General features: G+C 51.7%; 1 protein-coding gene and 1 long non-coding RNA gene across 7 annotated transcripts in view; one reads left to right on the top strand and one right to left on the bottom strand.

The window, feature by feature from the left end:
* Positions 1 to 23,939, bottom strand: part of PBX3 (PBX homeobox 3) — a 102,052-nt gene that overhangs the window by 26,401 nt on the left and 51,712 nt on the right. The window lies entirely within an intron of this gene.
* Positions 12,619 to 15,801, top strand: LOC135283094 (uncharacterized). Its single transcript, XR_010348983.1, has 2 exons — positions 12,619 to 12,755; positions 13,915 to 15,801. It is a non-coding gene; the product is annotated as an uncharacterized LOC135283094 (long non-coding RNA).

Raw genomic sequence — 23,939 nt, 5'->3', positions numbered from 1 at the left:
CAGCAAGGCCCCTGCTCAGCCCTACAGATTGGATTACCTGCATAGAGGACCTGGAAGCTGCTAGGAACAGCCCTTCCCTGAGCCACTGCTTCAGGTGGCAGAGGCAGAGATGTCAGCTTTGATTTGAGCTAACAGAAAGGAATCTTTGGATGGAAAAGCTCCAGGACCTTTGAATTAAATGAAAGACCAGAACACTCCACAGAATGTCTGCAATAACAGTCTCTACAGAAAATTATGAGGAACTACATAAATCCACCCTCTTCCTCTTCACACAGGCTCATTAAAGCAGTACTGACTCTCTGGGCAGCTATAATTCTGCTGAGTGATACCCTGGAATCACCCTGTCAATACCCAGTGGTGTGCTGCCTCTCCAACTATCTGTGCCCCTAATATTCCTCTCTTTGATGGGATTTGCTGACCTTTAATCTGATGCTAGTTTACTCTCATCACTGAAGTGCAAGTCAGAGAGCAATAAAACGGCAACCTCACTGATTCAAAAGGGAGAGCTAAAGCGCCACTAACTGTGAATCTAACCTTTCGGAATGGCTCTGCCTTAAAAGGGGAAACATGAAGTGCAAGGCAGCTAAAACAAACAATATCTAATGCTGACTGCAAGATTTATTGCAGTCCTCTTTGCATGAGCACGAGATTGGAATTCCAGTGCTGTAACCCGAGGAAGAGGAGAGGGGCAGGCCGTGCAGATGGAGCAGGGCCCCACAAAGTCCCTTCCCCACGCCCCAGGCAGCGCTGGCACTGCCACAGGCACGGGGAGTGACGGGGACATGGCAGTGCCCCAGCTGAGAGACCCGGCCCCAAAAGGGCAAACGGAGCAGCACAGGGGGTGAGAGCTGTGACCCCTGCCTGTGGTGCAAGGGGGATGCATGTGCAGCTGTGCACGGCATCCTGTCCCAAGGCTGGAGCTGGAGCAGCCAGGAGCAGCTGCAGCCCCAGTGGCAGGCACTGCTGGGCTGCCCCCACCCAGCCCACCCAGCCCACCCAGCCCTCACAGCCACTGCAAAGCACCCAGAGAGTCACTGGGACCTCAGCCACGAGCCAGAGCCACGGGGAAATGGCAGCTGGGGAGGGCACAGGCTGTGGCTGTCCCCAGGACGGGTCCCTGGGCACAGGGGCAAAAGGGCAGTGACCAGAGCAGAGGGGATGGGCAGCAGCTGATCCTGACTGACCCCCTCTGTCTGGGGGGTCCCAAGGGGTCTCTGAGCAGGCACTGGCAGCACACGTCGATGTACGAGGGAAATAAGTGGAAATAAAGGTTCTCCAGGTGCTGGTGGCTCCTGGGATGCTGGGTCAGGGTGCAGGAGTGCAGCCAGGCAACGTGGTGGCCACACTGAGCCACCACCAGTGCCCCTCACAGGGCTCCCAGTGACCTGGCCTGCATGAGGAGTGTGATGGTGCCTTCAGGGGAGCAGCCAGGACCCCCCGTGCCATCCCAGGCAGGGTAGCGTGTGCACAAAGCAGCAAATAACAGAGACAATTCTCACACATTGTGTACACACAGATCAACACAAAACACACCGAAGTCACAGCATAAAGTAAAAGAGAAATTATTGCATAACAAATTTTTCCCTGGCTCTCTAGGGAAAATAAAGACTGACAGCTTTGGGTTTAACAGGTGTTGCTAGAAGATGAGCTACTTATTAATACTGCTAGGAAGGAAAAGCATGATAAAAACTATAATGTGATTAATTATTTATGTTTACGAGCAGGATTTTTAAGAGTTACAGTCTGTCATGCAAATCGCTTGGTCTGGTTCGACTCGACAGCAGCCCGGAACGTGCCTGAGGGCTGTGCACAGCACGGGAGGGGACTTCACTGAGGGGACTTCACTGAGGGGACTTCACTGAGGGGACTTCATGGGAGGGGACTTCACTGGGGGGACTTCACTGGGGGGACTTCACTGGGGGGACTTCACTGAGGGGACTTCATGGGAGGGGACTTCACTGGGGGGACTTCACTGAGGGGACTTCACTGAGGGGACTTCACTGGGGGGACTTCACTGAGGGGACTTCACTGAGGGGACTTCACTGGGGGGACTTCACTGAGGGGACTTCACTGGGGGGACTTCACTGAGGGCACTTCACTGGGGGGACTTCACTGGGGGGACTTCACTGAGGGGACTTCACTGAGAGGACTTCACTGGGGGGACTTCACTGGGGGGACTTCACTGGGGGCACTTCACTGGGGGGACTTCACTGGGGGGACTTCACTGGGGGCACTTCACTGGGGGGACTTCACTGGGGGGACTTCACTGGGGGCACTTCACTGGGGGGACTTCACTGGGGGCACTTCACTGGGGGGACTTCACTGGGGGGACTTCACTGGGGGCACTTCACTGGGGGCACTTCACTGGGGGGACTTCATGGGAGGGGACTTCACTGGGGGCACTTCACTGAGGGGACTTCACTGGGGGGACTTCATGGGAGGGGACTTCACTGGGGGGACTTCACTGGGGGGACTTCACTGAGGGGACTTCCAGGCACGGCCGGGCAGCAAAGCCTGGGCCCAGCCCGGCCGGAGAGGGCACAGGCTGAAACGGGAGCTCTGGATCGGGGCAGAACCGGGAAAATCCTGGGGAGATTCCCCTCAGGGAACTGATGGGGGAGAGCAGGGGATGGCCCTGGTGGCCCCAGTGCCCCTTCAGCTCCGAGGCACTGCTGGTCACTGCTGGTCACCGCTGGCCACCACTGGCCACCGCTCGTCCCCGCTGGTCCCCACTGGCCATCATTGGTCACTGCTGGTCACTGCTGGTCCCTGCTGGTCCCCTCTGGCCATTGTTGGTCACCTCTGGCCATCGTTGGTCCCCGCTGGTCCCCTCTGGCCACCTCTCCCCAGGCTGTGCTGTGACCCACGCCCCGCACCGGGTCCCGCACCGCGGATTGGCAGCACCGGCGTCGCCAAAGCAGCCGCGGATTTGCATAGAGCAATTACTGTTCAAACACCCACCCCACTCTTCTGAAAAGAAAATTGGACACGAACATTTGCGGGAACTCACAAAGACAGACTTTGTCAGACCTAACAGGGCTGATAAGGGGAGAGCTTTTACAAGGGACACCGAGAGATGCATCAGTTGAGCGCGAGGCTGAATACAAAACAGTATTAGTGTAAAAAAGAACAAAGAAAAGGCCTGCTCCGCGTAAGAACTGGTAATACATTAAAAATTTAAAACCTGGCACGACAAATCTGGATACTCCCTGCAGAAGACAACTGATATTAATGAACAGGCCTGTGCATTCATTGTCTGGGATCCCAGAGGAAAAAAATAATGCTGGTTACACTGAATTTTTTAAAGAGAAATTCTTCCCTGCACAAACAGCTTCTCCACCAAATCACCAGCCTACTCGTGGCAGTTTTAACCACCTAAAACCATTCACCTGCCCAAGCAGCGCGTTCACCTGGAGGTCCCCCATTTCTTCACGTAATTCCTCAGCATGAGACTCCCTCAGAGCCTGGCTGCCCCACCAGCACTGATTTCCTCAGCAAGAAGGGCTGGCAGCCCCAGGGAAAGCAGCACCCTTAGCACAAAGGGGAGCTCGGTTCCTGGGCCTGGCAGCACCCAGGGAGGGTGAAGGGAAGGCAGCACGGGGCTCCCTGGGCTGCACAAACCCCCTGGTCCTGGGCATGGACTCCCAGAGCACCCAGCTGGATTCGGCTTGGCATCACTTCCACAGCCAGGAAGGAATAGCCAGAAGGTGGGAAATGCCAAACACGGCACAGGCTTGTCCACTGGTGGACACAGCACTGGCATTGCCCAGGCAGGGACACGGAGCAGGAGGAGTGCTCAGCCCTGGTCAGCACCGTCACTCAGCTGGCACACACAGTGTGAAAGCCGCTGTGGGAAACCTCTCCCAGTTCTGTCCTAAGATCTGGGCAGCCACAACGCCCACGAGCTCCACAAAATGTGCTGTGGAAAGAGGAACCACAGGGGCCAGACAGAGAGAGGAATGCATTTGGGAAGGAGGAACCGGGCAAAGCAGCCCAAGGTCGCACAAAGGGCTCGGCCACCCGCGCTGCTCCCTGGGGCTGACCCTGCGCTCAGCCTGTCCTGTCCCCTCCCCAAACTCCACGGCCCATGGGTGGCGGGGCTTTGGGGGCACAGAGCAGTGCCAGTGCTGGGGACAGGGCGGAGGGGACAGCCCGGCTCGCTGTCCCCAGCCGCAGGGCACAGGACAAGCCGGGCTCGCTGTCCCCAGGCGCAGGGCACACAGGACAAGCCGGGCTCGCTGTCCCCAGGCGCAGGGCACACAGGACAAGCCGGGCTCGCTGTCCCGAGGCGCAGGGCACACAGGACAAGCCGGGCTCGCTGTCCCGAGGCGCAGGGCGCACAGGACAAGCCGGGCTCGCTGTCCCCAGGCGCAGGGCGCACAGGACAAGCCCGGCTCGCTGTCCCCAGCCGCAGGGCACACAGGACAAGCCCGGCTCGCTGTCCCGAGCCGCAGGGCACACAGGACAAGCCGGGCTCGCTGTCCCCAGCCGCAGGGCACACAGGACAAGCCGGGCTCGCTGTCCCCAGCCGCAGCAGGGCACAGGACAAGCCGGGCTCGCTGTCCCCAGCCGCAGGGCACAGGACAAGCCGGGCTCGCTGTCCCCAGCCGGAGGGCGCACAGGACAAGCCGGGCTCGCTGTCCCCAGCCGCAGGGCACAGGACAAGCCGGGCTCGCTGTCCCCAGCCGCAGGGCACAGGACAAGCCGGGCTCGCTGTCCCCAGCCGCAGGGCACAGGACAAGCCGGGCTCGCTGTCCCCAGCGCTGTCCGAGGTGCGGGCCCTGGGTGGGAGCGCACCTGCCCGCGCTGCCGGGATCGCTGCCGAGAGCCGCCGTCTGCACAGGGTCACCCGTGCACACGCAATTATGCCGGGTGAGCCGCGGCAGAGGGAACGCCTCAAGTTTTAAACTGTCATTAGAATACCGTGGCCTGGTTTTAACAATGCAGCAGCGCTTCTAATGATCTTTAAGGTAATTCGCTATTCAGACCCGGAGCAAAAGATGCAAATGTACCACTGAAAGCTCCTTATTAAATACCCACAGGCTACAGTTCTGTACAATAAGTGGTCCAGGTCTTTTTAGAACATCCTAATTAGATGAACATAGATGCAGAAAAATGCAAAACCAGGTCATGCAGCAAAAATGTTGGGGGGAATAAAAAAGCTGCCAAACAACCCCCCTGCAAGCCCCTCATTAAACACCCTCCCCCACCCCGCAGCCTTTATTAAACCCTCGCATGTGATGAAGAGGAGCCAAAGGCTCCCAGCCCACCATGGCCCCAAAACAGAGGTGCCCGATATTGTTAAAGTTAAGTTTTCAGTTTATTGCCAGGGATATGTCTAAGTGATGATATAAATAATACTATGAATAATACATTAAGCAAAAACCCAATCTGAAATTAAATTCGCCTTGGGTTATCTTCCTTTTTCCTATATACATATGGAATTATTATGCACTAGGGGAAAAAAAAGAGCACATATCAAGGTAACACTTTTTCCCCCTTTGAAAGTAGCAAGAATCGCTGCCCCTGAATAGCTGCTGCCTTGCACAGAGCCATCAGGCAGAGCTTCCCTTCCCCTGGAAGAGGGGAGAAGCTGGGAGAGAGGTTCAGGGCTGACTGGAAGGGTCCTGTGGCACAACCCCAGCAGAGCTGCTGGCTCTGCCCCGGCGTGGCTGCATGCACAGGAACCTGCAGCACCTGCAGGTGCACCAAGGGCCCTCTGAGCCTCCTGCCAGCCTCACTGGGGCCGTTTACCCTCAGTGCTGGGAGCTGCACTCACATTTATCTATCTTTATGTCTCCAGTTTAGCTCAGATGAGCACCAGACCTTTACGCACTGGCTGTTTAGCATTTAGCACTGACCTTGCTGTGATTTCCAAACGTTCCCAGCACGGCCAGAATAGCAGAACAGGAATTATCTGGACTCATGGCTGGTGAACTCCAAAACATACTGGGATACCAGACAAAGGAGGGGAGAGCTAAGCAGGAGCTGACAAACCAAATCCTTGTGCCTCAGTTTCTTCAGAAGGTAAGACTGTGGTACTCAGGTCCCACCACAAAGTCCCAAGGAGTCTTGGCTAAAGAGCACTAGAACCGAAGACCTCAAAAACATGTTGGCAGCTATTTCCCACCAACCCCGAGGCACCAGTGCAGCCAGTTCTCACATCCCACACCAAAAGCAGGCTGTGTCTTTTCCAAGCACAGTGTCTCAAGGCTATGGATAGAAACTGGGGATCTGAAAGAGCAGCTTCATCTGCAGGTCCCTTGGGTGGCCCTGCATGGCACCAGGGACGTGCAGCCTTTGCCAGCTGCTGCTGGAGCTCTCCAAACTCCAGGGCACTAATGCAAATTATCGTGATTCACAGGTTGGTTTTGTCACATGAACATCAGTTCAAAGGCAGCCAACTGGGATTGAAAATGCTCATTTCCTGAGTTCTCCAGGAGTGAAAATTCAGGCAAGTGATTAGAGTCTGGGAGACACAGGAAGGGCATCGTGCTCTGCCCTTCCAAAGCACTTCTACCCAACCAAACACTGACAACCCGGTTACCGGCGGGGATGTCCACATCCATTCTGTTTCCATAGGTGCTTCCTTAACATGAGTACAAGTGTTCAGTGCCAACACATCCCAGCTTTTCCTCCTCTCCCCGGCTCTGCCCTACGGCGAGCTGGAGCCCCGGGGGCAGAGGCTGTGCCCCCTGGCATGGCAGCCCTGCTGGGAAATGGGCACGTCTTGGCTTTCCTCCTCCATCCCTGAGCTTCGCCTGCGAGCGACGCCAGGCAAGACATGGTTAATGCACTAATTACCATAATTAAGAGTTGCCAATTTAATTATAGCTGCGAATATTAATGCTGTAACATTTGTTGGAGTGCAGAAAACAAACCTTTAATGCACAGACTTTGTTCGCAAACATCTAATGGAGCCCTCCTCCACTTCGCTTGGTGCTTCAGCGCTGACACAACAGTGATAGGTTCAGATTGAAGAACTTGTCAGCAATCAGGCAGGAGGAGGCTAATTAGCTGGCAGGTTAATGAGTGTGATGGCTCTTGACAGCATTTTGTTACAGCCTCTACTGTATTTAAACAATAAATGATTATTACTTAAACACCACAGAGATAGTCTTATTAGGAGAGCTAGACCATGTATTTATTTTCATAAAAATGAAATTAATTCTGGAGTGTAAAGAATAAAATGTAAAATTTTGGCTGATTATATCTCACCTCTGAATAACCTCCAGGGTATTTTATCAGAGGAGGAGAGCACAGGGTTGAATGCCCTTGTGCTCCCCAGGAGAAGGCATCCTGTGCCAGCTCCACAGGGTGGGAGCCTGGGTGGCCGTGGACTGTGAGCCTCAGCAGGGCCATTCCCAGGGCTGTCACACTGCCAGCTCCGACCAAACACACCGAGCAGATCCCTCCTCATGGCACCCCTGCGTGAGGGGCGTGCCAGGGCTTCGCCATCCCCGCAGTCCTCAAGCCCACACCAGGCTATGGATTTTTCTTCCTTTGACAACTGGGATTTGGAAACAGGTGGTGAAGGAGAGGAATGGCTCTGTGGAGAGATTAACCCATTTCTCTGTCCAGTTAAGGGGGAAAGGGGACATTTTACTGCACTCCTGTCATCCATAAACATAATGAGAGTGAGAAGGAAGGTGTCTGCATCCAAAAAAATCCAAAAGCACAGAAATACGCTGCCTTTCCTGCAGAAAAGGCAGGCGGAAGGAGCCCCTGGCTACAGTCTGAACTGTATTTACAGGACAGGCAATTGCAAATACGTGTCCAGAAAAACCTTATCTGAAGAGAATTAAATTGAATCTTTGGCTGTGTAATAATAAGGGAGGGTTATTTCAATTTAATATTTACTGTTCCCTAGGAATTTGTACATAAACATGGAAGAAACAAAAGGCCTCACCTGCTGAGACTAATACCATTTTCGAAATTATTTTTGCATACATGAAAATGATTTGTGCCCCTCAGTGCTGCTGCTGAACATGGGAATAAAACCAGAAAAGGCATTGATCTGAAATCCTGCCTCATGCGTAAGACCGTGGGTCACACGTTTGAGACTCACACCAGCAGGGGCTCAGTGGCTGGCAGCAGCAGAGCAGGGCCAGTGCTCACCTGCACAGGTAGAGGCAGACACCCTGAACCTGCACTGCCAGGCTCCTTCCTCGCAGCCCTGCAGGGCTAAGGATCACACTGAGCTATGACACATGGGTGGGTGTGAATACACAGAACTCAGCAACACAAACTTCCCTACAAAGCTCTTGAACACCTCAGCTCAAAACGGCTCATCCAAATTTTATTTTTTGACATTAAAATATTAATAGCATTTGATGGAGCAATTTTAACCCAATGCCATCCCGGGAAGAGCTGGCAGCTGGCAAAAATCACCAGGCTCTCTAGCTGTTTAAATGAGAATATTCTTCAGTCTGAAAAATTATTTATAGAGGGTTTTTTTACTACCCTTGTATACTGCAATGTTATTTCCTTTCCCACACACTAGCAAAGTCCATTTTCACAACTGCTATAAAGCGGCATGTTCACAGCTAGTAAAACAACTCAATAAATAGCCTCGCGAAGCTATAGCTGTCTCATATCCTTTCCTCAATAAAAACAGAGGTGAACTGCTTATTTTCAGCAGCACACTATAAGAAGACAGAAGCATTATGACTGCTCATACATTCTGACTATCATTTGCCACAAGCTATATCTGTCAGCATTAAATAAAGCTGCATTATAAATGTAAACAAAACACCCACATCTACCAAATGAGCTGTCCGCCATGGCTGCAGGCAGGAATTGAACCCGCTTATTGACTCAGCTTGCTCTTTTTATTTATTCTCCTACAAAGACATGCATTTACTTTACCCTACAAGCAGAGTGGGTTTAGGGGCGGTGACTTGTCTCCTGCACAGGCAGAAAAGGCAGGTTGGTGACAAATGCAGATCTTAATGGGAACACCATTAGGTGGGCAAACATTGAACTATTATTGAAAAACTGATTTATTTTAAAAGGTTATCCTAGACCAAAACACTACATCATAAATAATTTGCAGGATCAGTCAAGTGAATTTATACTTATGATTTTTTTAAAAAAGGTAATTCATTGCAATCAAATAATAATGCCAGTTGGAGAGGAATTACACTCAAATATCAACTGCTCAGAATTTACAGTCTGAAGAGGTTAAAAGGTGCTTGGCTCTACAGCAGCACAGAGCAGGCTGCTCCTCTGACAGAGGTTATACATCTCTCTAGACTAGAAAAAACTTCTGTCCCTGTCAGACAAAATTCACCTTTGCACAAGCCCAGAGCGGCCACGGACAGCCCCGGGCCAGCACAGGGGACACCAGCCGTGCCCCCGCTGGGCACACTCCTGCCCCAGCCCCTCCACCCCGGGGACACCCTCCTGGGCTGGGGCATCTGCCCTGGGACAGAGGGACCCGGAGCCGCCGGAGCGCTCGGAGCTCCGCGAGGGAACACGAGTGCTGTAAAAATACTGCACGTTCCCCAATTAATAATTGCAATCAATTATTTATATAGATACTCACATTTCTACAAGGAAGGGAGAATAATTATAAATAATGCATTGGCTAGGAGGGAATGGAGGCTTTTTTACTACTTGCTGTAGAAGAAGGAGGTTTTGCCAGAACTGTAAACAAATACTGTGGGGCCGTTTCTGGCGTGGGACTGCCGAGTGCATTGAACTCTGACTAGACCTCGCACTAGTGCAGACAGCACTTCCATGTCATTCAGGCAGCCATTAAAGGAATTCCCACAGTGTTCCTACAATCTGACACTTCTCCCTCAGACCGAAGGAAAAGCTATGCTTGGAGACAGCTTCTCCTCTGTCAGGCGCTGCTGTTAGAGCTGCTAGGATAATCTTCCTTGGAAAACTCACCACACTCCAAAATTATCTTTATTCTTTGTAACGGGAAGTAGCTGCCATGTGGGAGGGTGCTGAGGTGCCCAGCATCACCAGGGGCCCTGCCCAAGCAGCACGGACCTTCCCTCCTGCCGGGGGCTGAGCCCTCCCAGAGGCGGGAGTGGTGCCCAGCAGAGCCAAACCCCGACGAGGCCCCTGGCACACACGGACCAGAGCAGGACACAAGCACTGCTGCTGTGGCTCCACGTGAAGCAGATTTGGAACCTGGGTCTCTGAGGTTCACAGCTGTGATGGGATACTGCTCTTTCATGTGACATTGCCCTTCAGTGTGATATTGTCTTCCCTTTCTCTCCAGAACACGGCAGAGAAACCCAAAGGTGACATCAAAATAGGGAGAGTGAAACCCAAGTTAAGGAATTGGATGAAGCTGGCACCAGCCCCCTCATGAATGGAGAGGAAAAAGTGTTCCTCTGTTTCACATCATCCATTCTTCCAGAGGTAGATATCAAATATTCCTGCTTTTCCATTTGAAGATAAGCCTGCTAACAAGAAATCATCAGGCAGCTCAGAGCGGCTGTCCATTGGGTTGCTGCATCAGTGTTTATGATGTTTACAGAGAAAAAGAAAATCCGTGCAAGGAGCACCAAAGAGTAATTAATGTATTGTAGTGTGTAATTTGCACTTCCTACCTCCATTTAAATCAAATCAAGTTTGGCAGTGCCAGAGTAAATCAAGGGGCAGCCACCAGGGAGAGGGGATCGGCAGAGGCATTAGAGCCAGATCCAAACCCGTGCCTCACCCAAGCTCCCACTATTATTACTTGTGCAAAGCAAATATTCAGCCTCCAACCCTAAATCATTTCAATTCCTATTTCCAAGTATAATTTAATCTTTTTCAGCGACACTTGATGCTTACTTCATCACAGCATAATGACAGATTAAAAAGTTGTTGAATTAAATATTAAAGAGGACTTCAGGCAGTTCTGCATTTTTAAGGAATAACACAGATTGGAGATGAAATGAGAAGCCCAAATGCATATTTTATTCCAAAAGGAAAGAATACATATATTTTTCCTCCAGGCCACCTACTTTGTAATAAAACATAGGGCAGGTTTTTATTTAGTGGATAAAAGCATGATATAGTATTATAGGATTCGTATCACTGTAAACTGGTACCGTGCCATGGTGTCAAAGCCAATGACACCGTGAGATCAAACACAGCCCTTTGTTAAATATCTACATGTATCTGTGCTGCTTGGCTGTACTGGATAGAGCTCCATACAGCCATTCACAATATTTTCATTAGACTACCTAAGCACAATTTATTGACTCTCAGATGTGAAAGTTTATCTTGCGATGACACTTCCTGCATGACATCAAAGGACGGGATGCAAAACATAATTTAAACTATTATTGAAATATAAATCATTCCGAGGAAAATTTTGTCAGCATATGAATAAAAATAGTCACTTATTTAAAGCATAGTTTAAAGTGTCTGGAAGTCTTGAAGATAAACAGAGATGACAACAAGTTTTGAACTTTAAAAGAAACCTCCACATTTCGATGAAAATTGCCCCAAACTATTGCATCACAATATAATATTGGGAGATTAATCTTTTGTATAAGAGGATCAACATTTGCTCACGTTTAAATTTTTACATATGTATTAATATTTCTCCTCATCTTTATAGATGGTCATCTCTGTACGGGTCACACATTTTGCATTCACTCCACAACAAGCATGATGTCCACATGCACAGAGGCAGGAGGAGGATCTGGAGAGGTTTCTGATGGCTCTGAGCATGGCGAGATCAAAGCAGCATTGGGATTCTCATGAAACCCTCAGCTCCAGTTTACTCAGCGCCATGTCCGGTTAATATTTTCACAAGTATGCAGTTCTCCCTGATTTGTGTGTTAACGAAGGGAGTCTGCCATCTCCGGGTGGGTCTGTGCAGACCCCCGGTGTCACCCACCCGCGGGCGAGGGAGAGGCCAAAACGCAGTGACCCATCTGCAGCCATCCTCGGGCACCACGAGGAGCGATCCTGCCGCACCACTAAAGCACTGGACGCTGGAAACAGACCAAATATCCCTGTCAATAAACAAATTAACAGATCCCTGCTCTTCTCCGGCAGAGCCTGGCCCTGCAGTCCCACAGACCCCGCCAGGCAGGCCCCGCCATGCCGGGGCCGGGCAGGGCTCGCTGTGGCCCCGGGCAGGGCCGGGCCTGTCTCCGGGCAGGGCTCGCTGTGTCCCCGGGCAGGGCTGGGTGGTGTCCCCGGGCAGGGCTCGCTGTGTCCCCGGGCAGGGCTCGCTGTGTCCCCGGGCAGGGCCGGGCCTGTCCCCGCCCGGGGCAGCGGCCTGGCCGCAGCCTCCCCGCCGGGCAGGGCCTCAGCGGTGCCTGGGCGCCGTGAGCTTCCCGATTAGAGGGATATTATTAATTATTACTGCCGTTATTAATACCGGAGGGATCGCGGCTGTGTCTTTGTGAGCGCACCCACTCTGCCGGGGAGTCATTAAGCCGCAGAACAATACGGCGGCGAGCGACAAGAGCAAAGCCATTGTTCCCTGCCAGCCTCGCGGCCTGCGCCCATGTAAATGAACTTAATGCTCTTCATTCAGGCGCACTCGGAGGGTTCTCATTTACTGCCTCTCTCTCTGTGACAGCATTTTCTCACCAGCCCTGACTGCATAATTAATGCAAATGCAGCCTTAGTGTCATGAGCCGGGCTCCTTTGGTTTACTTTGGTACGACACTTACAGAGGAATATTAACTAGAGAAAGCAGCATCACAACAGGGGTGGAAAATCAGCCTGTCAGGGACTCATTCCAAATGCCACGGAAAGGAGAGCGCCTTCAAGATTGTTTCATCAAGGTGATTGAGAACAAAAACTACTGAGGAAAATTCGAGCTTACATTTATGAGCTTCTCCACATACATTATTTATATCACCTGAACCTATAGGAACGTTATTTGCAGGCACACATTCATACAAAGAGGCCGTCTGGGCTGAGCGCTGGAGTTGCATGTGCACACATGTGCACACACGGAGCCGTGCGGGTGCCAGGTGAGGCGGGCAGCTCCCGTGCGTGTCCCCGCGCCCCGAAGGCCGCAGCACGAGGATTTGTCCCTGCGAGCTCCACACATGCTCGCTCCTCAAAAAGGTCACTGAGCTGCCTACCCGATATAGCCTTTGCAGGGATAATCCTGCATTTTAATCCTGCCTGTTCCAATCAAAATTGGCTCTGTTGGTTTTTTTTTTTCTTTCCCAGTAAAGCAGACAGCAGTTCTGCACTAAATACACGCGATTTTAAAGCGGGAGGGCAAGATCCTGCCCTGCTCTCAGCACTTTGTACCCAGCCTTGCAAGCAGCACATGCCTTTTTTCCACAACAGCCACACTAGAAATGTTTATTCAGATTAATCCTGCCTGTATCTCACTAGCAGACAGAGCTCTGCTTTGTATTTTTGATCTGGAACAAAAGGAAATTCACAAGCACTATATGTTTATTTGCTTTGCTGCTTATTCTTTAGCTACACTGAAAGTCTGTAGTTACACTGAAAAATACACCTCTTGGTATGTTTCTTTCTGGAATTTGGGGATTTCTGCATTGTCTTCCATTATTGCTTTCTGCTCCCAGGCACACCAGCACTATTTGGACCTTCTGAGAATGCTGCTGCCCTTTACCCAGCTGCTAATGCCACAGTTCATGAAAATACCCGTCAGGCTCTTGCCTCCTTCTCCTCACATCATGTTAATTCAAAAAGTACAAGAATTTTAGCAGCATTAAATATGGACCCTGGTTATCTGCTCTCCTGTGTTGGAGACTCTGGGTCACCCTTTTGATCTGTCTGTAAAGGCTGGAACCTTGAAGTCTTTTTTATCTAGAAAGTGGGGATTTCCTGCTCATCCCCAATACCTGTAACTTTCACAAAACAAGAATCAAAATAGTGAAATCTGTTTTAGTGCTAAAAACTGACAACACCCGTCTGCCGAATGTGAGCAAGCTGGTTCTCCACTTGTTTACTTCCCAGGGAGCAGACAAACCGAGCCCTGCCAGGGGACACCCAGCTGCTCTGGGGGCAGCTCCTGTCTCCCACGTGCCTTTGGACTGGGTGCAGCACAGCCACAGTCCCTGTGCTCGGGATTTGTGCCCAGAATGAGTGCAGCCACCCCAAAGGGGCCCTCGGAGGAGACGTGTGAGAGGAGGCACGAGGCAGCACGAGGTCAGCTGCTGGGTGTGGGCTGCAGGCGTCACCCACCTCTGCTCCGCAGGAGGACACGGCTGGTCACGAGCAGAAGGGTTCCCTTCGTGCTGCTTTTCCTGCCTGCAGTCCCTCCAAGCCCCCTTCGTGCTGCTTTTCCTGCCTGCAGTCCCTCCAAGCCCCCTTCATGCTGCTTTTCCTGCCTGCCGTCCCTCCAAGCCTCAGGCATTCTGCACAGCCAGGCCTCTGACTCCTTGCTTTGCTGCCATGAAAGCAGTTCCAGCAGCAGCTGTGCCCGAGTCCTGCCCCAGCCCAGGCAGGAGCAGCATCCCCTGCCCCAGGGTCAGGCGTGGGCCACGGGTGGCCTGACACCTCCCTGCCAGCCAGGCCCTCCCTGCTTTAACCGAATTTACAATAACTGAAAAGAATACCTTTATCCCTCTAATATCCCATAGTCCTGAACGGATCAAACGAACATGCCAGTCAAACGGTTTATTTTAGACAGGAAACAGCCCTGCAGACCATTATTACAAATTAAAGGTATTATATTGAAGTCATTTTTAATCCCTTATAAATGAATAACCCTTCTACCAACATTAAATCATTTTCTTCTGCACAAGTAACATTTCCTTTCGGCAGCACAGGATCTATTCCCCTGCAGACCAGGAGCTATCCTTCCGTCAGAGCCGGCGGCGGCTGATTACACCGCACCAGGACTCATAAAATTCCCACAGAACTGGCACTTGCATCTTCCCAGGGCAGCGCTGCCTTCCCTCATCCATAAGCAATAATGCCACTTTATTCTCCGTAATCAGCACGCAGATGATTATTTAGACACAGCCTCATAATCCTCCTCGCAGCATCCACGGAAGATCTGGATCTGAAGGCTGCAGCCAAGGAGTTCCCCTGCTGCAGGCAGGGACGGGGAGCCGGGCCCCCTTCCGCAGCACCGGGCTTATTTATGTTTGGCAGCTGGACAGAAAGTGGAGCAGGAGTCTGGGAAGGGAGCGAGCTCAGACAACTTCGAGCAGAACCGCACAACGTCCGTTTCGGCACGGCTCTAATAGGGCATCAATATTGTCATTTAAACTTAGGATCAGTACACAAATGCGCTATAAATGGGAAAATCCCTTGTGATACTGGTGTGAAACACGCAGCTCATTGATTTTGTTCTTGATGGTCGGCTATTAAAGCGGCGAACACGCTGACCTTGTGTGCACAGGCAGACAGTGTGCATGCAACATAAAGTTGAAAAACAGCTTTAAAATGACTGTTTAAAACTGCAGACTGCAAACCTTCAAATACAGACAGGCATTCCATAGTTTATTTTAAATTGGCATCCGCAATTTAACAAGCTATTCCAACAAAGGATTAGCATAGCATGTGCTTTTCCTTAGCCATCAATTATGACATGGGGAATGCAGGGCACAACTTCAGTGTCAGATTACAACGTGCTGCACAAATCCACTCACAGCTCTTTGCTCTGCAATTCCCACCTCGCAGGAGCCAGGCCACAACATTTCCCCAGCATCATCCTGCACCTCCCTGGACCTGCAGATTACAAGTCCTCGGCTGCTTCTCTGCCATATTTCTACCATTTAAACGAAGAAAAAACACACACTGGTATTGATGTCTATGCTCTCATTTCAAATAAAACCTCAAGTGCATCTCTTCATTGTAGATTCCATTAAATAAACATTTTTGTTTTTAAAAAATTGATTAAATATTGAATATTTCCATAGGATGAAAACAGCAATTTCCACTTAGCAGGATGACAGTTTCATATGCTTGACCTGTTATTAGGCATAAAATTAACAGTTTTATCAATTTCAAATATGGGATGATTGCATGCAGATACTGAGGTGCAAAATGCACAAGCCTAAGAAGATGTGTATATAATCTAGCAAGATATAAAATCACACAATTTGTCGTACTTACAAATGCCTGTCTTATGAATTGAAAAAATAATAAGAATTATACATATTTTAAATAAGAAAGTTTTTATTATCCCCATCACGTGGATGCAGAGTGGATTTCATGCAAAGAGGGGGAGAGAGCTCGTGTTTTAGCTATTTTTCCTGTCCTGCTGTCCTTTCTCCTGCATTTGCCTAAAGGCTCTCAGTAAATTACACTCCAAGTAAATGACTGTAATTTACCCGTTGAATTCCCTTGTTCAGGAAAAGCACACACCACACATTCCAGCGTTTCCACAGCTCAAATTTACCATTCTCGGTGTCAAGAACAATCCACGAGCAGTAATTTGAAACTGTTTGAGCCTTCAAATAAGGGAAATTAGAAATGTTTTGAGAGCTAAGATTTTCATGAGGAGATAAAATCTGATAAAATCTGTAACAGTTCAATTCCTTCTCCTTTCTATTTATGAGCAGGGCATTAACTGTTCTGCTCAGCACCCGTGCCCGGCCCCGATCCTGCCCGGGAAGCGAGACTGGTAATAAACGGGAAGCGTTCTTAATGAGGGAAAAATCTTTAAAGGCCTAACCACAAAAATAAACGCAGAGGAACGACCTTCCAGCAGAGCCGAGCGGCAGCACAGCGCCGAGACCCGATCCACCCGCGGCCAAAGTCCCCCAACTCCGCCAGGAATTCCCCCCAAATTCCTGACTCGGCTTAAATTCAGCCATTTGTTATCCGACGGCGCAACCCTGACAACGGAGCTGAGGCTGTACAGCTGGGCAAATCTCGAAATTAAAATATTCTATAAAACAGGATTTTAATTAACGTCTAGAGCGATTAAAGCAGAGAAATCCATACATGCTGGTGATGGATTATCCCACGCGGCGGCGGGGAATGTTCTGGGCCCGGTGACGGATACGCTGCCGGGCAGGCACAGCCACCTCCCCACGCCGCTCTCACGCGCCGTAACCGCAACCGCCTATTTCACTCTGTCTGAAGGCAGGTTTTCATATGGCAAAACTGTTATAAATCCTCATTATCCTAAATAAAATTACAGCACTTTAAACATTTCCAGGGAGAACATTCTCTCTTCTAAACAACTACCTTAGCGAGTAATAGGAAGCAATATGGTTGCACTTGTGTCACAGTTGGAAGTCTTTTTAAACTGTCGCCCTGCTAGCAAACCAATTCTACATATTAAAATGAATGGATTGCTTATTTCAAGGGGAAAAATCATTTATAAAATCAAGACCATTATTAAGATACTGTGACTTATTTCCACTCCAGAGTGCACAAGAAACAGATAAATGCAGCAACCTATGCAGCCTGAAATGTCTTTTTTTTTGATGCCACAATTTTCTTTTTCAAATGAGTCATCCATGCGTACAAGTAAATTAAAAATTGATCTAGATTCCACATGCAAGGAGCTGAAGTTTTTACATGTTTCCATATTACAAACAAGTACAGAGCTTGCAAACATCTGGCTCCAGGCTTTTATCTCTGAAACAGGAGAGATCTCCCTGCTGCTCCCCCGCTCGACGCTGGCAGTGCCAGAGGTGAGCAGGCAGGATTTTGGCTGGGTGCTGCAGCCACAGCTGACCCTACAGGAGGTCACTTCGATTTCTAGGGTGGAACTGACTGACCTCCTCAGGAGTTGTCCTCTTACTCCAGAATAACACCCTGCTCTGGCCATATAGCCTGTTTATTCAGGACCCTTTAACAGATTAGTTGTTTGGATTCAATCTAATCAGAGGTTAGGTTAACACCCCACAGCAGGTTTGGGAGCGTGCACCTTGTAGTCACTGAGTAAATTATAGGATCTCTATAATTTGATGAGAACATGTGGGCATTTTTCCACAAGCTCATAAATTACTGATTGCTTTTTGTAGGTTCCATTGATACTAATGTGTGCTTCCCTCCACGGCTCTGCCCCAGATTGTTGCTGGCACAAACATTGCCACTTGGAAACCCAGTAAATTACGGAAACATGTTTAATCATGAGGTTTAAAAACTTTGCACATTAATGATGGGGAAGGCTGCAGTTCTTGAGCTGCAAACAGCCTCGCTGTGGGTTGCCCAGGGCAAAAGGCTTCCAGCACAGACCCGCTTCCCAGTACAGTGGCGTGGCTGGGATTAGCACAGGAGATCCCTCAGGTGGGCTTTTCCCCTGTGAACCCTTACCACCAGCATTTCCATTTTTGTCCTGCTTGGTCCCACTCCCCAGACCAGACAGCAGCCTCTGCACACACTGCACCTCGTGCAAACCTCATTTTAATGGAAAAGGCAGCTAATAATAAAGCAATTAGCTGCTCAACTAAGAAACTGCCAGTTTTGCTGTTGTCTTTTTTTTAATCATTGAAAATTTCTCTGTTAATTTCCAGCCATTTGTAGAATCCGTTTCCATAATTGCAAACCTGGATGGATTGTTTCTAGAAGTTGAACCATGGCTGATGCCAGCAGAACCTATGAACACATAAAAGCTTCAGTTTCTAATGTCACCATCAAGCCAAAAACAATTACACCCATTTGAATTATGGCAACCAATAAACTTAGATAATCACCATATGCAACATAACATTTTGGCACTTGAACTAAAAACTCTTGTAGACAACTATAGATTGCTGCTAATGTTGAGCGTTCTTGTCCTACCCAAGGCTGCCAATAGAAATGCCAAAGCTGCTGAATGCTGCTCATCCTCGTAATGTTGTCAGTGAATGGCACATTCACACAGCCCCCAATCCTCTCTTCCCAGGCATGGTCTTCTCCAGCTGCAGCTTAATTTCCTGTGACTTGCCTAATTACTGTAATTAAGGATTAATTGCCATTAATTATTCACACATAAGCTCATCGCAAATCATGGGGTAAATGTCTTATGAAAGCTGCCATACAAGCCATGTATAAACACACTGGGATGCTCCAGGCAGGAGAATCTATCACTCAGCCCTGAAGCAAATCTCTGTGCTTCTCTTACAAAAACAGCTATAACTCTCCGAAACTCGACAGTCTTCCCAGGTAAGCATTAGGTTACAGAGCATGTTTTCCTGTGGAAGCCACAACGGTTTTATTAGTACTATAAATGCTGTTTTATCTTTCCAACTGCTATTTTTATGTTTCCATTTTTATTCTACGGTGCTCAGTTTAGGACAAGCGTTTGCTGGAGGAGGAGCGCTGGCCGCTGCGCTGCCGCACCCGCGCAGGGGCTCTGCAGGGCTGTGACAGTGACACAGCCACGTGCCAAGGACAGCCCGGCCTGCCACGGCAGCCCCCGGAGCGCCCACACTGCCAGCCACCTTTGCCAGCGTGTGCACGCTGAGAACTCAGCACTAAATACCCTCTGAGACAGCAGGACGTCCTGCCAGGCACGGCCAGGGGGAACCCAGAGCCCAGCAAAGGTTCTGGTCCTGACACACAAACTGGGAGCAGCGGTGGAATGAGCCCAGCATTACCTGGCTGCCCTGGGCCTTCCTCTGCTTTGCTGTGACTGTCTGCCATCCACGTTCAAAGCAACCTGAAGCAGGTTTCTTTGTAAGTGCACCAAGGTAACATGGCATGTCAGCAGCATGGGCAGCCAGAGGGGCACCAAAGCCAGGCCCCCTTCCCAAAACAGTGCATTACTGTCAGCCTCCCAGGTCCTTCACTGCCAGGCTTGAAACTGTACGAATTTGATTTAGCAGAGCGAACTGCAGTGCTGGGATGTGTTGCACCAGGAGTCAAGGAGATCCTACATCAACGCTTGCCTTACCACTGAAACACTGCCCCAGGAAATTTAAGTGTACGCAGGCAGAATGTTGCTCTAATTGTTATGTTAGTACCTTCTGCAGCAAATTAATGCATGAAACATTTTCATTTCGGTACATAAGTTTGTGTGTCTGAGTTAAACATTTATGTTAATGGACCTTCTGGCAGATCTGTAATGTTTCAAATACTCTTGTAGAACAGCTTTTTCTAAATACATCATTTAGCAGTTCTTTCCCCATTTTCTACCTGATCTGGGGGCATGCAGGAAGAGAAACTATTTCACAGTTTTAAAAACCTCCTGCTTGAGTAACTACAAACTCAGCTGCATTCAGGCAAGGTAGCAATTATGCCTGCACCGCCAACAGCAACGTAGGATTGTATTAAAAAAAAATTAAATAAAAGGCACACTAATAGCCAGCATATGTGCGATCATAACGCCCTGCATCAGCACGCCGTGGTCCCCAGGCAGCCCCTGGCAGCACCCAGCCCCAGCCCAGGGGCCGTGCAGCCCCCAGCAGCCTGCGGGGCCGTGCCAGGCTGTGCCAGAGCTGCCCGGGCTGCCCCCTGCCCAGCGCGGCTCCTGGGCACTGTCACCGTGCTGGCTGCCCCAGAAACCCTCCGCTGGTCTCCCTGCTGTGGTCTGACAGAGGGCACGCACACGGTGTTGGGATGGCTGCCAGGATCCTGCAGCGTGCCAGGACACGGCGCGGAGCGGGCAGGACGCCCTCCGACCCTGCCGGTGCCCGCCAGCCTGGGGGTGATGGGCATTTCTGTTTGCTGGGGACACGTGCCAGGGCATGGCTTGGGAGGGGTGACGGCTGCCCCCGACCCTCCCCCAGCCCATGCCAAGACCCCTCAAAGGTACAAATGGGTCTTGCCCTGTCCCAGTGCCCGTGGCCTTGCCCCACATGTCTGCTCACTGCTGGTGCCTCCTAAATTGGTATTTCCCTTTCTCTGGCCACCTTGTCACTCAGGCATCTGCCAAGCTCTGCCATGTCCCACTCCATTTACGGCCTACCAGCTCCTATGACCTGGGTAATTAGAATTTATGTGTTAATTGGAGTAAACACAAAGAGGGGAGTCATAGCCATAAATTCCCAAGTGCTGTTGAGGCAGATCCATAGCAGAGCAGTGCTGAGCCCAGCATGGCTGTGCCCCACGGCGCAGGGCACAAGGAGGAGCGGGCAGGAGAGTGCCCCTGCAGCCAGTCTGCCCCAGCCTGGGGCAGTACCTGACCCAATTCCCATATTTCTGGGCCGAGGATGGCAAAGGGTTTCTTGGGAAGGAGGCAGACAGCGCCGAGCAGAAGGGCAAAGCAGAGCCTGCCGGGGTGTGAGTCAATGTTCCTGAAAACACCTGGAGTAAGCCCAGGTTTTACAGCCACAGCAGCCACAGGCAGGGCCCAGGGAGGGCACACGTGAGGAAAGGTCACTGCCAAGGCCCAAACACTGAACTGCACGTGGGGATGAGCATCCCTGTCCCTGCTGCCTGCCCAGCACCACGGGGTCTGGGGGCCAGGAGCTGGCTGGGCTCTGGGAGCTGGGCTGTGCTGGGCTCCGGGAGCTGGGCTGTGCTGGGCTGTGCTGGGCTCTGGTGGGCTCCGGGAGCTGGGCTGTGCTGGGCTCCGGGAGCTGGGCTCTGGTGGGCTCTGGGTGCTGGGCTGGGCTGGGCTCTGGGCTCTGGTGGGCTCCAGGAGCTGGGCTGTGCTGGGCTCCGGGAGCTGGGCTCTGGTGGGCTCTGGGTGCTGGGTTCTGGTGGGCTCTGGGTGCTGGGCTCTGGTGGGCTCTGGGAGCTGGGCTGTGCTGGGCTCTGGGCTCTGGTGGGCTCTGGGAGCTGGGCTGTGCTGGGCTCCAGGAGCTGGGCTGTGCTGGGCTCTGGGAGCTGGGCTCTGGGAGCTGGGCTGTGCTGGGCTCTGGGAGCTGGGCTGTGCTGGGCTCCAGGAGCTGGGCTGTGCTGGGCTCTGGGAGCTGGGCTCTGGGAGCTGGGCTGTGCTGGGCTCTGGGAGCTGGGCTGTGCTGGGCTCCAGGAGCTGGGCTGTGCTGGGCTGTGCTGGGCTCTGGGAGCTGGGCTGTGCTGGGCTCTGGGCTCTGGCTGCTGCTCCAGCAGGAAGGGACCAGCCTGGCACACACGGAGCCAGCCAGCAGCTGCTGCACCGAGGGCAGCCAGACCTGCAGCGTGGAACCTCCCCCAGCTCCCAGCCCACTGTCCCTCTGACAACAGTACCTGCAAAAACTGCAACTGCTCTGACAGAAGCACCATTATGCTTGAAATATGTGGCTAAATATTACACAGTAAAAGCATTTCCCCTCTTGAATTAATTACATTTTGCTTCCCCCCTTCGCACGTGAAGGCTTTCACTGTCCAGCAAAGGGGGCCTCCTCTCCCCGGCAGATATGAAATTTGGCAAGCCTCATTTATCCTGAAATTTATAATTCAACAGATATTTCTGCTAACACTTGCAACAGAAATGCAAGTCTTAATTCCTGGGCATGGGGAGGCTGAGTGTAAATGTAAAAAATACTCTTTTTTTTTTAATTCTGCTTTTAAATCTTACACTCTGCATGGTTTCCAAATCAGTTTAAACTTTCCTGGAAACTTTTATAATAAACAGTCCTGCTCCATAATTTGATGTTTTTAAATGAAAGCATCCAAGCTAATCTATACAAATTAACAGATGTCCTCCTGAAACAGTTAGAAACAAAGAAATGCAGATGCGAACATCATCAGCATCCAAATGAGCTTATTGTAGGACCCTTTAAGGCACATCTGAGCAGAGCTCCAGCCTGTACTCTACCTTTCAACTTGCAAATGACAGTGTCACCAAACACTGTCCTTCCATCAATCAAGCTGGGTCATGAATATACAAAAGGCAGCCGAGAAGCTGGCTACCTCCTGCAGTTCAACTTGCCCTAATTATCTGGGCCTTTCTTTTTGTTCCCTGGAAGGGTGCACTCCCAGTCAGCTGCTGGGCAGCCCCGGGCTCGTTGCGGGAGGTTCCGCACGCTGACCCTCCCGCGGACAGCCAGCGCACGGGAAATGTGAGCACCAAATGTCATCTTTCTTATTCATCATTATAAAACTTCCCTCCCCTTTCAAAATACCAATCTGCTGCCATTTTCAGACCCTCCCCCGCGCCCCTCCAAGCTGTCATTCCCAGCGCTCGCTGCCAGTCGGGTGAATTAGCATCCTAACTGATGTGCTGTTATTCTCCCGTGCAGCCCTCCGTGCGGTAACTAATGACCTCCCCCCCGAAAACGCAGCCGGCTGCTCCCTCCCGGCGTGGGAGAGCCAGGGCCGCCCGCAGGGAAGGCTGTTCCTGGGGACAGCAGCCCGTGGCACCGCGTCCCGGGCGCACCGCTGCTGCTGCCGAGCGCCGGGAGCCCGGGCACTCCGAGCCCGCAGCGGGGACACCGCGGCCCGGGCCGGCTCCGGGACCTTCCAGGACCTGCTGCTGTCCCCCTGCTGCTGGCACTGCTGCCCCGCTGGGCCCGGGGCTGCCCGAGACCCCAGAGCAGCCGGGGGCACCGGGGCTGCAGCCGGTGCGACGGGGAGCAGGCGGTGCCCCGAGCCCGGGGGTGCCAGGGCTGCCAGGGCACCCCGGCGGGCTGCGGGGACAGTGCCTGGCCCCCGTGGCAGCTCTGCCCCAGATGCCACCCCTGAGCTGCGGGAGACAGCTCCTGGCATGAGTCACAGCCCCCGGGATGAGGCACGGCCCCCGGGATGAGGCACAGCCCCTGGCATGAGGCACAGCCCCCGGGATGAGGCACGGCCCCTGGGATGGGGATGAGGCACAGCCCCCGGGATGAGGCACAGCCCCCGGGATGAGGCACAGCCCCTGGCATGAGGCACAGCCCCCGGGATGAGGCACAGCCCCTGGGATGAGGCACAGCCCCCGGCATGAGGCACAGCCCCCGGCATGAGGCACAGCCCCCGGGATGAGGCACAGCCCCTGGGATGAGGCACAGCCCCCGGGATGAGGCACAGCCCCTGGGATGAGGCACAGCCCCCGGGATGAGGCACAGCCCCCGCCGTGCCCCAGGGCTGTGACCTGGAACCCTTCGGCTTTGTACCGACACCGACTTGAGCTCCTCAGCAATTCATTCCTGTCCTAAAGGACGCTTTCTCCAGGACATTTGGGATCTCTTGATGCAGACAAAGAAGCAGAGCTCTCCTGCCTGCCCCTGGGGACACAGCCATGTCTG

This window comes from Passer domesticus, chromosome 18 (genome assembly GCF_036417665.1).
Source record: "Passer domesticus isolate bPasDom1 chromosome 18, bPasDom1.hap1, whole genome shotgun sequence".
Classification (NCBI taxonomy): Eukaryota; Metazoa; Chordata; class Aves; order Passeriformes; family Passeridae; genus Passer; species Passer domesticus.
Note: the sequence above shows the minus strand (reverse complement) of the source record. Positions and strands in the feature narration are given on the sequence as shown.